Here is a 17,719-nt window from a genome sequence, read left to right on the forward strand (position 1 = left end):
GGGGTACTTAGGGGTACTGAGTACCGGCACCTTTTCCATTGTCTGCTAAAATTGACCCATGGACCTCATATTTTAATGAAAGAGCTTAGGCTCTACATACAAATTCTGCCTTGTCATAAATTCTGTGACTGGTTGCAGGGGGCCTGGCTATTGTGGGTGGGTCCCTCAGTGATCACCCCACCCCTTGAAAGGTGGCCTGGCATTTGAGTACCAGCACCTTTTTTGCTGGAAAAAAAACGCACTGTGTATACCTGGCCTTGATTTGTATCTACTGTTTTCAGGGCACAGACCGTAGAAGTCTGTCCAATACTAGCCCTGCCTCCCAACCACCGGTGTTGCCACCCAATCTCCGTAAGCTTCTGAGGATCCCTTCCTTCAAATACAAATCAACTTACGCATCCAATTTCTCCTACATAAGCACACAACTGTGGAACACGTTACCAAAAGCATTGAAAACCACGTATGACCACATAAACTTCCGGAAAAAGCTAAAAACTAACCTGTTTAAAACGGCATACCCTACCGATCCAACATAAATGCCTGATCTCTGCAACACAACTAAACTAAAGCACGTAATGGACATAAGACATCTCTTCCGTTGTACGATTCCCAAATGTGGCTGTGGTACATGAACTTTATCTTACCACAACATCACTTTGTATTTGTTTACACTGGAGTCTGCAGATGCCTCTCCGGTACTATGTAAACCACATTGAGCCTACAAATAGGTGGGAAAATGTGGGATACAAATAAATAAATTTATACAAGTTTAAAAATTCAGAGGTCCAGAGACTATCAAGTTGGCATTACTTCCCAGCTAGCACATGCTGAAAACCCACGATAGAAAATAATTTTCTATTTTCTACCACAGAGGCGTTCCCGGCGGTAATCGGTAGTTAGCGCATGCTGGATGATTACTGCACGGGTAACACATGAGCCCTTACCATTAAGTCAATGGATGGCATTAAGGGCTCAGGCCATAATAGACGCACTCTGATTTTCATTTTGCCGCACGTCCATTTCCCGCCCCCCCTCCCCAAAATACCCCTTTTTTCCAGACACGCTGGAGAAATGGTCCAGTGCACATCCAATACACGCACCCACAATACTGAAGGGCACTTTTTGGCGCACCTTTGAAAAAAAAAAATGGGCCCCCACAATGAATTAAATATAACTCCTAGTGTCAACATAAGCAAGAACACTGAAATTGGTCCTAGGGCTGAAGGGAGGAATGGACCTATTTAACAGCATCAACAGATCCAAACCCTCCAAAAATACTGAAGCGTGAGAGCAAGCATTAGATGGCCCCCAAAGTGTGGCATCTTCCATCAAAGAAATCTCTAGTTGGGGAAAACATAGATTTAAAACATAGGAGTGCCAAGGATCGTTAGTTACTGAACAACAAGGCAAAGACAGCAAACAATATGTCAATAATTAACTTATCCCGGGCAGTGTACAGATTACCAAATGAACGAGCAGTAAGCAAACAACCACGGCAAACTTAAATTGAGGTGTTGGAGTTTGTAGAAGTGCCCAAAGCCCGTTACTACTGTTTTAAAGAACTAAGTAATATGTTTTAAATAAGTTTACCTGTTGTTTTTGTTAATACACAGACAACCTTTAATGTTCTAACATAGCTCATTAAGAGGGGAGACGTTATTAAGGTGAGGTAAAAGGCAGGTTTTTAGCGCATCTTGAATTGCTGTGGGAGTCGCCATTGGTCTGGGAACATCAGGCCACCAGGCTGTTTTTTTAAGGGTCCAGCAACCTGAAATTAATCAGGTGGTTAGTGTGCTCCCCCCAAGCTGTCAGCCTATCTAGGCCTCCCCTCCCAACTAAGCTCCACCCATAGTGGCACACCAGCCTGACACCCGTCCACTTTACAGGTCAAACCTCCCACCCAGAAGTGCTAGTCTCATAACCCCCCCCCCCCTTAGAGCAGTAACTACCCCTCCCCACAACCTCCCAAAGGTTCCCCTACCTGCCTCCAAAAATCCCTGTTGTCTAGTGATCTGGGTAGGAGCCATCCCCAGTCGCTCCTGCCCTTGCTCCATCATCCAATCCCTAGGAATAGTCTTGCAGTACCTACTTGTGGGGTCAAGTTTCCATATAAGTGTGCACACAACAAGCTGTCGGTATAATATTTACATAGTAATAAGCTGCTTTGTGTACATTTGCATGTTTTGCATCTCATTACTGTGTTCCCTGCGGTGACAATGCATTAGGGCAAGAAAACCTGGGCTAGTGCCTTATATCACATTAAGTGGCAAATACAATTTATTGCCTTGGGAGTCCTTTTACAAACCTGCGGTTCTCTGGGTGCATCTTTTGGGCGTGCACTGGGACACCTTTTACCGCAACTGGGGAAAAAAAGCCATTGTTTAATGGGCTGGGAAGTGGGCGTGCGCAAAAATTAAAACTAATTTGTGTGCCTATTTATGGCATGAGCCCTGACCGCCAACCGTTGACCTAGCAGCAAGGGCTCACGTGTTACCCGTGTGGTAAACCATGGCCGTGCTGCTAATTGCTGCCGGGAATGCCCCTGCGGTAAAAAATAGAAAAAATATTTTATACCGCGAGATTTGGCGAGTGCCAAATTTGGAATTACTGCCGGGTGCATATGCTACCCCGGCAGTAGAGCTGCTGATTTGGCATGCACTACCCATCCTGTGGCTTTGTAAAAGGGGCCTTTTAATGGAGCTAGACATCTTCTCCCCTCAGTTTTTACAAGTTCAGAGCTTAGCTGGTAGAATTAAACATTCTATTTCAAATATTATCAATTTGCACACTGACTCGGTGATATAAAAAGTTGTACCAGCAGCCATGTTTTTTTCTGTACATGGGACATATTGTATTACTTCTTAATATCTAGTCTGGTGTTTCTGAAACTAGCGTGCACCATGGGAAAAGGTCATACACTGAAGGCCAACACACAGATTCTGCTCAGCACCTCACAGGAAGAAGAGAAACCATTGGCAGACCTATGGAGGGTTATTTATTTATTAACATTTATTTACCGCCTTTTTGAAGGAATTCACTCAACACGTTACCAAAGCGGTGTACAGTAAGAATAAATCAAACATGAGCAATAGACAATTACAGCAATGAAAATATTCAAATAACAATTCAAAGTATTTCATAGTATACTACTTACAATGTCAACACAATACGTAATAGAACATTTTAATTGACAGTATAGGATATAAGCAAAGATGGAACATATAGATAGGTAAGAGAGTAAGCGGAGTTAGAAAATGAGGTGACTGATTTCAAGAAAGGTGCGTATAAGGTCAGAGAGATGGTTGTACATGAGGTCAGACAGATGGTTAAATATTATCTCAGCTAGGGTAGGAGTGGATAAACATGTCCTGCTGCTGTATGTGCAGCCCATGTCAATCCTTGTGTTTGTGTGACTAGCAAGTTAGTTACTACTTCCTTTAAAGGCTTGGTTGAAGATTCAAGCTTTCACCTGCTTGGTTGAAGATTCAAGCTTTCACCTGCTTCCTGAAGTAGAGATAGTCTTGTGTTAAGTGGAGCCTTTCAGGCAGTGCTCGATTGCGGCTATCACATCGTGTAATGTCTTTTGGAGAGTGTGTGGTTAGTGATAGTCCTTGAGAGGACCTCAGTGTCTTTGGAAGTGTGTAGAGGGTCATCCTATTCTTCAGGTACTTGGGGCCATTTCCTTTAAGGGCCTTGAAGATCGGACGTAGAGTTTTTTTTAATTTAGCCCTGCATTGTAGTGGTAGTGAAGTTTTTGCAAAAATGGTGTGATGTGGTCGCGTCACTTTCAACCTTCTCTTAGTCTTGCTGCAACATTCTGAATCAGTTGGAGCTGGTGCAGACCCTTTGTAGCCAGACCATTGTAGAGTGCATTACAGTAATCCAGTCTTGATATTATCATGGCATTCACAGCTGGGATAATTAATAGGGCACCTGCTGTGGCACTGGTTATTTTATAAAGAAAGGTAGGCACCTACTTTTCTTTATAGAATACTAACAGAAAGTGCCAAAGACATGTAACATAGTAACATAGTAGATGACGGCAGAAAAAGACCTGCACGGTCCATCCAGTGTGCCCAACAAGACAACTCATGAGTGCTACTTTTTGTGTATACCCTACTTTGATTTGTACCTATGCTCTTCAGGGCACAGACCGTATAAGTCTGCCCAGCACTATCCCCGCCTCCCAACCACCAGCCCCGCCTCCCAACCACCGGCTCTGGCACAGACCGTATAAGTCTGCCCAGCACCATCCCCGCCTCCCACCACCGGCTCTGGCACAGACCGTATAATTCTGCCCAGCACTATCCCCGCCTCCCACCACCGGCTCTGGCACTGACCGTATAAGTCTGCCCAGCACTATCCCCATCTCCCACCACCGGCTCTGGCACAGACCGTATAAGTCTGCCCAGCACTATACCCGCCTCCCACCACCGGCTCTGGCACAGACCGTATAAGCCTGCCCAGCACTATCCCTGCCTCCCAACCTCCAGTCCCACCGCCCACCACTGGTTCTGGCACAGACCGTATAAGTCTGCCCCGCACTATCCCCGCCTCCCAACCTCCAGCCCCGCCTCCCACTACCGGCTCTGTGTATATTAAGGCGCAGTCAGTCACACCAGCCTGTAGGTGCTCTAGAAATGCCTGTGTCTAGATTTTAGTATGTACATGTATAAGTAATAAAAATTCTATCATTTATCCATGGTCCTGTACACACTTCCAAAACTGTCCATGCAGATTCCCACTGGCAAAGTACACACATCAAATCATAGCATGTACTCTTCCAATATTAGTCAGTGTGCTACCATTTATGTGTCTTCCTTCGTCTTAAAGCTAGATGGCTCCTTATAGAATTAACCCTAAGCATGCAGGATCTCTTTTCTGTCTGAGCACATGTGGAATCATTCGTACCCTTAGGTATAGCATATGACCACGACAGCATGGGAATTATTGAGCCCTGTGTTGGGCATGAATAGCTGGACAGCCAGCCTTGCTTTATGTAAAGCGCACGATACACACAGCTTTCACTGCGTCTGTCTGTCACATGTCCACACCGTCGGCGATGTGAGGGTTGGTGTTCTGCACAGCATATTTGAAAATGTGCCTTAGACTTGAAAAGGTTGGGAAACACTGATCTGGTTTTGTGTGCTGTGAATTTTATCGGGGCTTTTGTCCCTTTGAAAAGGGAGGAATCTGATTGGTTGAGGTTTGTGAAAAGATGCCCCTAGTCCTCTATTAAATACAACTAGGGGTCCTTTTACTAAGCCGCATAAGCTCTACGCATGCCCCCAACGCCCTCCAAAATGGAGTTACTGCCCAACTACCGTGTGGCTCTTGCAGTAATTTCATTTTTGGCGTGCGTCCAATACGCTCATCTGAAAAATATTTTTTTTGGGGGGGGGGGGGCACGCATAACGGACGCTTGCCAAGTGCCATTTGGCACGCGTAAGTCATTACTGTGCGGTTACCGCGCGAGTCTTTAACGCTAGGTCAGTGACTGGCGGTAAGGTCTCAGACCCAAAATGGACGCGTGGCAACTTTCATTTTACTTCACGTCCATTTTTGGCAAAAAAAAAATTTTTTAAGGCCTTTTTTACAGGCACGCTAAAAAATGGATCGTCGCACACCCAAGACCCGTGCCTTCACTACCGCAAGCCATTTTCAGCGTGCCTTAGGAAAGTAATCACCATTCTGCAGTCTTGAGAAATACATTTAATTAATATTTACCTGGAGAAAAGACTAGATCACAAATTGCCACAAGCGGATGACAAACTGGGCTGTAATATCTATTGACCGGCTGGCAAAATAAAATGGCAGTGTCTTGTAAGGGCGTCACCAATGAACTTCTTATTTATATACTAGTAGAAAAGGCCCGTTTCTGAAGGCAAGGAAACTGGCGCTAGCAAGGCAATCCCCCCCCCCTCGCTGTGTCGCTCTGTCCCCTCCCAGCCTCCCTGGCCTGCCACCCACTCAGTTCAAGGCCCCTTCACGCCCTGCCCTCCGTTTTCAACACCCCTCTCTTTCGCGTTACGGACTCCTGTACACCCCCTTCCGCGACCCTGTCGACCCCCCCTTCTCGCTGAAAACTGTCCCCCGCTGCCGTCAAGTACCTGTGCTGATGGGGGACCCCAACCCCCATCGGCCAAAGTCCTGTTCTGGCCTTCGCGGCGGTGCTTCCTCAATGATTTGTTCAAGTTTCTGTGCGTGCGTCAGCTGTTTCTGTTTGTTTTGAGTGCACTCTGTTCGAGAGGACGTCAGTCTGCTCAGCTATTTTTTTTTTTGTAAGATGGCAGGGTCGGAAGGGCGCTCTGTGAGGGCGTCAGTCTCTGGCGCTATGTTGTTTTTTTGGAGGGCGGCAGGGTTGTTAGCGCAGCACTCTGGTCATCTGCTTTTTTTTTTTAGGGTGGTTGGGGTGCATGGCAGGTTCGCGTGGCAGCTTCGTTAGTGCGGCAGCCGGGTTTTTTTTCTTGTTTTTGTGCGTGCCAGTTCTTTCAGCTGTGTTTGGGCAGGTTTTTTTTCCCTTGTTTTGCGCGTGCCAGTTCTTTTGATTCTGTCAGCTGTGTGTTCGGCATGACGTCAAGCTGATCTACCGACGGAAGCAGACCACCTCCGAGGGATCCACGGTCCCAGGCAGCGTTAGAACGTTGGGGGTGAGAATTATTATGTAGGATATCTCTCTATGGGGTCCTTTTACTAAGGCACGTAGGTGCCTGTGTGTGTCCAACGTGCGTCAATTTGGAACTTCCACCTGGCTACCGTTAGCCCCAGGCGATAGTTCCATTTTTTACACACGTCCAAAAATATTTTTTTTCTACCACATGGTGTTAACTGGACAGTAATTGGCAGCGTACGAGTGTTGATCATTACTGCCAAGTTAGCGCGTGAGACCTTACCACTAAGTGAATGGGTGGCGGTAAGGTCTCAGGCCCAAAATGGACGTGCGCCAATTTTCATTTTGCCGCACGTCCATTTTCGACCCCCCTCCCCCAAAAGGAGGCATTTTTAGCAGCTGCGCTGAAAAATGAACCTGCACGCGTCCAATACACGCGTCTACATCAGAGCAAGACACTTTTCAAAGCACTTTAGCAAAAGGACCCCTTTATATATATATACATAAGAATAAATATGTCTCTGATATTTTTTATGTCATTACCAGGGGCGTAGCCAGAATTCGGCGGGAGGGGGGTCCAGAGACCGAGGTGAGGGGGCACATTTTAGCCCCCCCCCCATTCCGCCGACACTCCCCACCGCCGTTACCGAACCCCCCCCCCGCCACCACCACCAACAGCAACTTTGACCCCCCGACGACGACCCTCTCGACCCCCCCTCCCGCCGCCAACCCGCCATCGCCGTCGCCTACCTTTGCTGGCGCGGGACCCCAACCCCCGCCAGCCGAGGTCCTCTTCTTCCTTCATTCTGTTTCTGAGTCTGACGTCCTGCATGTTGTACATCCTGCAGGACGTCAGACTCAGAAACAGAACGAAGGAAGAAGAGGGCCTCGGCTAGCGGGGGTTGGGGTCCCCTGCCAGCAAAGGTAGCAGACAGCAAGGGCGGGTTGGCGGTGGGAGGGGGGGGGGTCGAGAGGGTCATCGGCAGGGAGGTCCAGGGCCAAATCTACGTTGCCCAGGCCCCCATGGCCCCACATAGCTGCACCCCTGGTCATTACTGATTTAAGCATCAGAGATTAATCTAAGATTAAAGAGATGATTTTTTTTTTAAACTGTGTTCAAGGGCAAAAAGTGTTTTCTCAAGTGTCCATTAGTGCTAGTGTTGACAGATAACCACATGAAAGTTCCTGGGATACGCTTGTCCCTTATTTGGTGGTACACTTTTCTCCTGAATAACCTTTCTCACTCTTTCACCCCAAAATATTCTGACTTGCACATTATGGACTGCTTCACCCCCAAAAAACAAACAAACAAAAAAACCTACATAGCAAATTTTATGTGCGAAACAGCAGTATGACAGGTGGCAAATTCATATGGCTTATGATGTATTAATGTGTTTGTTAGCAATTCTGCCTGGATATTTATGATTCATTTTGGGACGTTGTTGCTTTTGTTGTAGAAGGTGCGTAGAAACTGTTTACAGTACATACATTTTTTTATATTGTTTACTGTGTATGAGCGTACTGAAGTTTACTGTAAATACGTTTTCTGATATTGTTTACTGTGTATGAGCTTTTTGAAATTGTTTACAGTATATAGGATTACTAATGTGTTTACTGGCATAGTGTTTTTAAGCTGGCTGTCTAGATCCTCGTGTGCTAAATAGCAAAGGTCAAGGCTCACGAATGAGTAGCCTCGATTGTTTCAGGTTAAACTGTATCACTTATTTTTATTTAGGTGGAGTGTATCAGTGTGCTTTATCTGGCTAATGTAATTTGTAAGGATTACTTTGAAACACTGTATTGATTGTACTGTAGCACTGTCTATTTATTAAGAAATATATATAAGAAAAACTCGTCCCCTTCAGCACTTGTATTCTAAAGGTCGCAGAGTGCTAAGCTATTTGTTTGTTACTGGGATAAGGAGGATAGCGCTTAACAGCTGTTTGATTAAAGGTAAGGAGAGTGTCATTTGCCATTCTTTCTAAAGAGCCGGGTCCTAGCAGAGGCAGGTCAAAGGGTTAACAGCAATTAACTGTAGTTGCTTTAGAGACAAATGCATTATTTCACAAATGCTTTATTTCACCTGCTTGACAGTAGGAGGAGGAGGAGGAGGAGGAGGGGGAGGGAGGCCCATTGTGTAGGGGTGTTTGGAATGATTATGTTTAGAGGCGGGTTGTGATTGGTGGAGAAGGGCGTGGCTGATTGGGTAGTTTTGCTTCTTGTCAGTCCAGGAACAACCCTTCCATGTGTAATCTGTCTGTAACCTGAGAACCCTGAAGACTACAAGAAGAGTTTAAGAGAGCTTCATGGCCCAGCGCACTGTTTGTGGTGCCAGCTAAATGGAGTTTGTCAGGTTTGTCAATAAGATTGATTTTGTGATCTTTTTTTTTCCCCTATCGTCCTTCTGTGCGACTTTGACAGCTTAATTTTGTGTAAGTGAGAGAAAACGGGGTTATTTGTGTAACTATATTATTTAATCATTTTTGTTTACCAACTAGATGAATTGGTAACAGCGTCAGGCAGGTTAAAGAGGAAAGACATGGGCCTACTGTCCTCAGCTGTAAGGAAAATTTCAAAGGTGTATTTTTATTTTTGTTGTCTCGTACAGTAGTTTTTGCTTTTGCTGCTAGTGGACTTTAATACTTTCTCCACACAATACCCAACAAAGATATTTTAGAGAAGTGAGGTATGCTTGTGTGATTACTTGCAGCCAAGTGGCAAAATGTTAAGTGTCTAACCCTGATCTGACTTGTGCTTCTCTGTGTTTTGCTCGTGCTGGGACTCATTTGCAGCTTTAACCTTCTAGGTTTCCCTGCTTTCTAAAGAAACGCAGCCAGGTACACTTTTCTGCTAGGTTAAAATGTCAGGGCGGTGCAATTGTCAATTTATTTGCCTGCCATGTGACATTCAGCCAACAGATTTTGCCTTTGACATTGAATTGTGTTATAGTAGGTGTAATTGGATCTGAATGTAACTAATTTGACTGTCAACCCAGCACTGTTTCAGTGCAAGTGAGAGAACTAGTCTCCCCCATGAGCATTTGTTTTTGGAAGGAGAAGGAACCTCTAGGAAGTAGAAAGTAAATAGAGATCAGAAACTACTTTTTTTTTCTCTTCAAAAATTAACTCTTATATGATTGCATTTTTTCTGGAAAAGATAGTAATATTGAAATTTTATTTTTCAGTACAATTTTTTGATATTGACCTTTGACGTTTGAAAAACAATGTGAAATTTAGATTAACAAACTTGTTGTTACAGTGCTTAATTGGAAATGAAAATCATGCCAGAAATGACAGGAATTCTTTGTATAAAAAGCATCATTGAATTTTCTACAGTTATAAGTTTTGTGTTACAGAAGAGAAATTTTTGCAAGAACTCGTAAATCATGGTCTCTTTTCTGTTCCATGATGTTCTAGCTAGCTGGCATACAGCAGACTCTTATGTTCCTGTAACGACTGCAAAATTTCCTCCCTGGCTTATGTTTTTGAATTGTTTGAAAGCTAGTTATTTTTAATGTGATTTTTTTTTTTTAATTTCAGGGAAAAATTCAAAATCATTACCTCCATTCATACATTTATGTTTACTGCAAGTATGGCTTAGATAAACTGTGATTTCAAGTGGTGGTGGGTTTTATTTTTTGGTGGTGGCTTCAGAATTTTTATAGTGGTGTGGTGGTGGTGGTGGTGGTGGGGTCCTCCAGCAGTGAAAACTGAAACCCCCCAACACTTTGCAGCTGAGGTGGTCTGAAATTGATAGAACCCAACTGAAAGCTGATTGCTATGGCACTTTAATCAAAGTGAATGTGTTTCTCATTAGGAAGTACATTAACCCTTTCAGGCAAGACAATTATTTGTGTAGTGGCCTGTAAGGCCCCCAGACAACACACACCAGTCAATCTTTCCTAAGCCACCAAGGTGAGCGGCCAGATATCACAGTGGAATATCTTGGACTGAAAAAGTATTAGCAACTTTCCTTCAGTGGTTGTGTATTAACCCTCTCAGGATAGATACAGCTTACACCAAAAAATGCTTGCAACTAGAAAGGGCCTGCTCGCTTATATAGACGAAAGACAACTTTTAGGATACCTTTTAATTATTTATTAGCTAGTAAAAACAAAAAAGAGAGAATACGGCATACTTTTTTTTTTTTTTTTTTTACTAAATACATTTTTGACTAGCTTTCACAAGCAAAAGCTGCTGCCTCAGGTCAGAACAGTATCCTGATTATTGAAATTATCCAACCCTTTCCAGGATAAAGGGTCTTTTAGCCTCGGATCTTTGTTTTTTTAGCATTGTCTTTACAACATGATTAGCTACAATTCTGTAAACTCAGGTTTTGGTAATTATCAACAAACTTAGAAATTATTTCCATTTTTCTGAAGTGGAGGTTTTTTTGTTTGGGGGGGGGGGGGCTTACAGGTATGGCAGAAGTAGTTATCCATGAATGCGACATCAGATTTGAAATTGGAGATTAGGATCCTTACCTCCACCCCCACCCACCTGGTCCTGACTTGCTACTTTGCAACTCCTCCCCTTCTCTGGCCCTCCCCCCTGCTTTCTAGGGCATGGGGAGTTCATACCCACAACATACAGAACACACCAGCACAGTGTTGAAAGAAGACACAGTTTGTGAACCTAGCATCTGTCATCATGGAAAGCCGGATTATTAACATGTGTTATCCCAAATCAGAGAATGGAAACAGGCTGCACGAGGGTACATTGTGCATTGTCTTCCATGAATTTTTATTTGACAGGGATTTCAGAGGTAGTGATCTTTAATTAAATCTCCTGCGGCTCAAATAACACATCTGAAGGTATGCAGTGTTGCGTAACCTCGCTGAGCTGTAAACCATAAATCATGAAAAGCTTATCACAGGAAGGGTTGGGCTGAATTTTTGGATCATAATTGTTTGTATTTATCTACCTTTCAGCAATCTGCTCTAATAATTTAGATGTAGCTTTTATTAACAAAATAAACGTTGGTATTCCATTTAAAGAGAGAAACTCCAGATTACCTGAAAATTAATTTGCTAAACTCCATGAAACCATAATTTTTTTTTAAACCCCGTTAAAGACACTAGTTTTTCCGATACAAGTTTAATTTATTTTATTTTATAATATGAAAATAAAAGAAATCTCCACTCTGTGTAAATATAATTCAACTATTGATATTGCATTAAAATGATTAAGTAAGCCTGCGGCCCTCAATGCTTTGTACCTCTGTTAGAAATACTTCTGTCTTTTTTTTTGGGGGGGGGGGGATTGACCATATTCCATTGATTGTTTATACGGCTATATCATAGTCAGCAGAGACAATAAAAGTTGTTTAAAAAAAAGTGTTATTGTCCAGTGTCTGAACGAATTTGCAATTCTACAATTATTGCTAGAAAACAGACATCCTGTATTAGACATTGTGGGATAGTTAAATGCATGTCTGTTTTCATTTGACATGCACTGTTCTGTTTTTGCTGTATATAGTGTAAAACAGGGAAGCTTGCATTCCAAAGTTTTCCGAGCTAGCAGGCATTAAGATTTTTGGCTGTGATAGTCTAGTAAAAAAAATTGTTTATAATAGTTTTTTTTAAACTTGTTCTTGAAATGTGTTTATTTTGAGGCACTGTGACAGTCACATTTGGAGCAGACATTCTGGTGTGCAAGAAAAGGCGGTTGATTTTCGGCTAGTTTGTTTTGGAAAATAAAATGACTGAGAAGGAGAAGGGCAGAAATTCTCAACACCTGCAAATCAGCGATTGTGGGAAAGTCTTGACACCATCAGCTGAAGTTGTTATTGTTTGGGCAAAGGCGAGCTAGTTTCAGTGCCGTATGTTTTATTGAGAGCAGACGTGAGTTGCTGGAAACAGTTTTGCTATAGTTTAGAGTTCAGTTAAATTGAAATACATTTTCTCTTTCAATGTGTCTGCATGCAAACTTATTTATTATCAAACTACAGCATGGGAAAAGGATGCACCTAGTACATAAATCTGACCTAACGGGTTAGCTGAGACTTTGGACTACACTCAAGGCATGTAGATCTCATCCAGCTATCTGCCAGGCTGTATCTTTTATGGCTACCTGTTCATCCCTCCAACAAGCCATTGCTTCTCTCCGACTGCTCTTGCAAAATGAACAGAGAGCTTCCAGTGTAATTTGCAAACATGCTTTTGTACAGTGGGTTGAGATTGACGATGGGTATTTTCATTGATTAGGCAAGATGCTAGGCAGCGCCTCTTACAAGCCCCGATACAGCGCATTGCTTTCCCAAATCTGTCGTACCTTTAAATTTGAACCATCATTCTCCAGATAACCAAGAAACATCAAAAAGGTCGAGACTGTGATTTTCTCAAGGGCTTGTTATTTTGTACTTCCCAATTCTATTTGATGTCTTGACAAAACAAGATGACACGAGGGAGAATACATTAAATTTTGATTTTCATCTAACCTGTTACAGTGGTGGCAGCTTAATTTCTTCTTCTTCTTTTTTTCTACCGAGGATGGCTCTTTGCACAATTACTTTAATTGCTACGCCACTTTGCGAGAAGGTTTCTTTATGGGCTTCCCATTTGCCTTGATTTTGCTAGGCATTTCTGAACGTGTTTTGACCTTTAACACGCTGAGAGCTCACTGGTTGGAGTGTGTCTTCATTAGGAATAAACCAGTGAATAGAGAGATTGTCAAAGAAGAACCTGATGTTTTCTCATTAGAATCTAATTTGCACCCCTGTGCTTAGCTGTGATGTACAGATGAAGGTGTCTGGCATAGGTGCAAAAAGCTGCACCTTTTAAGCAAATAAAGTTTACAAGTATTTTTAAAATTGTAATTCCGAAATAAAGTGAGAGAGCCAAAATTAACATTTAAGAAGAAACCGAACAAGAAGTTGGTCTATAGCTGGCATAATTTAAATTAAGGTGGTCAGTACTTGCAAACTCCTGCACTTTTTCTTAAATACTTAAAGCAGGTCAGCCTCCAAATTACACCTGGAAAAAAAAAAAAGAGGCAGAAAGAAATTTAACCTGGAAGCATGGTAGTTGTCATTTCTATTAATATTGCTGTCTCTTTAGATCTTGCCACCTTTTAAAATACTCCCCACTTTAATAGTCTGTTGTTTCACAGATAAAAGCAAGTATTAAATGATACCTACAGCAGTTGCCACATTTTATGACTTAATTAAACCAAACTCTGGTAATGAATTGCCACAGATATAAAGCTTAAAAAATGATAGAAAAGGGTTCTGTGTTTATATTTCGTTTTTAGTTTTGTTTTTTTTTTGTATTTTGGGGTGTTTTTTTTTTTTTTTTTAAATGAAAGATAATTAACTGTGGACCTCTTTCATCAAGCCAGGCTAGCGGCTCCTGGTGCGGTAATACCAACAAAACCCATTCACTTTGAATGGGCTCCGTCGGCCTTGCCGTGCGGGAACCGCTAGTGCGGCTTGATAAGAAACCCTTATATGTAGCAACTTCTATCTCTTCAGCTTAATGTAAACTGAAAATTGTTTTTCTTTTCTCATGTATCTTTTGCTCCTCGATCCGTAGGGAGAATCTTTTCCTTTCTTTTTTGTGTTTCTTCTTGCAAAAGAACATCAGTTTTAATCATGCACTTTCCATAAATCACTATGAGGCATATTTTCAAAGCACTTTGGGAGGCTAAGTTCCATAGGTTTCTATGGAACTTTGGGAGGCTAAGTGCTTTGAAAATGAGCCTCATTGTTTAGCATTCCGCCGACATCGAGGAAAATAAGTCCCTGGTCCTGGCAAAAATAAATCAATAAAAAAATTGCATGGCTGAAAAGTTGTGTATTCCGCTTTACTTGCTAAGGATTTAATTAGTTCAAACTTCATGGTTTTGGATGAAATTTAAATGGCTGTTTTATTGCAACCAAGGCAGTTAACCTGGCGTGCGATCAGAAATCTTAAGCAGCCCTCAGGAGAAGAGACAGTCAACTTCTCTGCTTGCTAGATGTCACATTGTAAGCAAACAAGGGGTATTTAACTTAATAAAGGAATACAAGTAAAGTTTCAAATGTTAAAAATTTCAGTGCTAGTCTTAGTGACGTACCTAATATGAAAAAGTGATGAATAATGTGAACAATATACAGATATCCATATACCGAGAATTTGTGTTGCCCTTGTTAGTCCTCTGTGGGAAATAAGGGTTAATAAACAAGCTGTCAGTGAGACCTTTTTTATGGCATGCTTTTCAATGATCTAGTAAAAAGATCTCAGCTTGTGTGTATGTTGAGGAGCAGAGGAGTCCTCTAATGGTTAAAGCAGTGGCTGGGAACTGTTCCTTGTTGCCTTGGGCAAGTCACTTAACCTTCCTTGGGTCTGGTGCTGGGGAGATTCTAGCAGTAATGCCAGGCCAGGTCACATCTCCCTGCCGTGGGCAGCAGTGACATCATGGTACCTCACACTGCACATGAGAAGGCAGTGGCAAACCACAAATGGGGGGGGGGGGGAATTTATTGCATGGTCAGCAGGAGTTAGTTCAACTTTAGGGCACATCTGGATCTGCTGTGTGTGTGTGTGTGTATGTGTGTATATATATATATATATATATATATATACATACACACACACACACACAATCAGATCCTAATTCTCTTTTATATCCATAGCTGGTATTTATTTTGATGTAGCTCAGGCCTTGGTGATAGCCCAAGGTGAGTTATATTCAGGTACAGTAGACATTTCCCTTCCCCAGAGAGCTTACAGTGTGCTACTGGGTTTGCCTGCCCTGACACAACGTGTATTACGCTGCAGGTTCCAGTTTAAACAGTAGGATCTAATTGCTAGTAATGTACATTAGCAACTCGAGCTGTAAGCTGGACCTGAGACGGGTGGAAGGTTAAGTGACTTGCCAAGGTCACAGGTGGGGTTTCAGTCCTGGCTTCCCTGGTTCTTGGCTTGCTGCTTTAACCAGTAGGCTCCTCTTCATTCATTTTAACTCCATGTTTTATTTATATATTTTTACCCTTAGAACTGCCATGGTGATGCCCAGCACTTGAGATGATGTCTGGGGACCTGGTAGCCTTCATCTGTCTTAAGTGGATATAGTCTCTAGAGGGGGGTACTGCAGTTAAAGTGAACTCCTTGTCACTTACTGAGGTAGGAGACTGGTTTCCACATGAATGGACCTGGCCGTCAGACTGGACATTGTCAGCCATGGCTCTTCTGGGTACTTGGTACACAGTGCAGGTACCAGTATTCCCAATTTCTCTTTGTTTTTTAAGGCAGTAGGTTGAGATCTGCCATCCTGTTTAACATATCCGTTTTATCTATTACCTGGTGTGTCTTATTAAAGGGAGTTTCTGCTTCAAAAACATCTCTTCTAGGATGTCATGCTTTTACGATCAATATTAAGGCATTTTAAAACACTTTCATTTGCATTTTTTCTTAATTTGGACTCCAGGTGCCTCTACTTGTAAAGGCAGTTATGTACCATACATTCAACCATAATAAATGGCTTTTTGTCCCCATGCATTTTTAATAACATTAACAGTTTTAGGACACCATAAAGCACTGTGCCACCTCTGGAACAGATGTTTACACTATGCCAGAAGGACACTGCTGTTTTTAAACATAATATCCGTAGAGAAGATGGCATTTCACAGTGTAAAAATGCACAAAAACCAACCCATTGTAAATGTTTATGTACGGCAAAAGCCAGATATTTTCAGATGGAGAACAGTTTGGGGGGGGGGAAAAAAAAAAGGAAATCTGCTTGTGACACACCCACAAGTATATGCATGTTTCAATAAATATTTAGTATAGCAGACGAGACGAATGTAAAATGATGCATAATGAAATGGGAGGATTGAGTCGTTAATTTGAAATAATTACTGTACTTTGTATTGAATAGAGCGTGGTAGTGCATTTCCAGTCCGTGCTACAGATAAGTTGTCCGTGTGTTCTAATACGTTAGACAGATATTTCAAAAGTTGTTTTTTTTTTTTTTTTTGTTAAATATATTTTTGTGCCAACAGGTAACTAACAAAAGGCTGCCAGGCTAAAGACGTTTACCATTCTGGAACGTATTGCTGGCATTAAGAAATGTTTGTTTTGATTAGCTGGTATTAGGATGGCGGCAGGTTGAGGCTAGCAGAGTTCCCCCTAACCAAATCACAGCTGTATTTTTAGCTTGAGTGATGGATTTGAATACACTTCAGGGTCTACCACACCCCTATCTATGTACTTTAAAATTTTTGCAATTCATTATGCATGTAACACTGGGTGGGAGAGAAAAAAAAATTGAAATCGTATGCTGTTATGAAAATTGAAATAAATGGCGGTGTTTAGTGTTGTGCTGTTTTATATTTTATCATTCCCCTTAATTTGTCTGCCAACAGTTTAATTTGAATTGCAGATCCCTGTAGGCAGCTAAGCAAAAAGAATTATCTGAGTTCTTCATAAACTGGTGCCTGCCTATGATTCATTCTTAACTCATAAAACATAACTCGTTTTTATATGCTGAAACCAGGGAGCTGTGCGCAGGGGTAGGAATCGTATATTAGTTTCCCCATTGCCTCTGTCGCTCTCTCTTTCAGTTGTCTTAGGTGGAGAATGTCTCCGCTGCGCTCTCCAATTTTAGAGGGTCTTAGATTTCCAAATGCAGAAATATCAGAGAGAAGTACGTTTTGTCTGCAATTGTATGACACGTATTTGCCTAGTACCTAAGATCAAGTTGAGTTTTGACTGAACGCATTCAAAAGAGAACCTATAAATATTAGAGGCTGTAGTTAAGATCTTACATGACTGTTTTAAATACTATTGATTTAAACCACTGGCTAGGTTTTATGAATCAAAGTGTAATTTCTGAACCCTGGCTGTATTTCTCGGCGTTAAAGCACTTTCTCTAGTATGCCTTCAGCAGCTTTCCAGACATTCAACACAGGATTAAATGATAGTAGTTACTATGATCAATAGGTTAAGACCAGTTCCATCACTCTTACTGCTAATGACCTCGCTAGTAATGGGTAATAACGTGTGGGATATAATAGCCTATTGCTGGAGCTGCATGCCCTTTGATTCTCACTATTACCAGGGACTTAGTACATGAAAAAGTTAGACATGGAGAGGAGAGGACGAGGCGAGAACACATTACTATTTCAAGC

At 42.2% G+C, this 17,719-nt stretch overlaps 1 protein-coding gene across 15 annotated transcripts in view; it reads left to right on the forward strand.

Moving 5' to 3' along the window:
* The window catches only part of FOXP1 (forkhead box P1), an 801,754-nt gene that overhangs the window by 614,589 nt on the left and 169,446 nt on the right, over window positions 1-17,719 (forward strand). Inside the window, exon 1 of one of the 15 annotated variants that reach the window (XM_030208072.1) lies at window positions 8,890-8,963. The exons of 12 other annotated variants lie outside the window; for them this stretch is intronic. The gene's annotated coding sequence lies outside the window, so the exon portion shown is untranslated. Of the gene's footprint in view, window positions 1-8,889; window positions 8,964-9,019; window positions 9,043-11,401; window positions 11,424-17,719 lie in introns of those variants that run through there. 2 more of the 15 variants (XM_030208073.1, XM_030208074.1) reach the window with 2 other exon arrangements.

Source organism: Microcaecilia unicolor, chromosome 6 (assembly GCF_901765095.1).
Source record: "Microcaecilia unicolor chromosome 6, aMicUni1.1, whole genome shotgun sequence".
Taxonomy (NCBI): domain Eukaryota; kingdom Metazoa; phylum Chordata; class Amphibia; order Gymnophiona; family Siphonopidae; genus Microcaecilia; species Microcaecilia unicolor.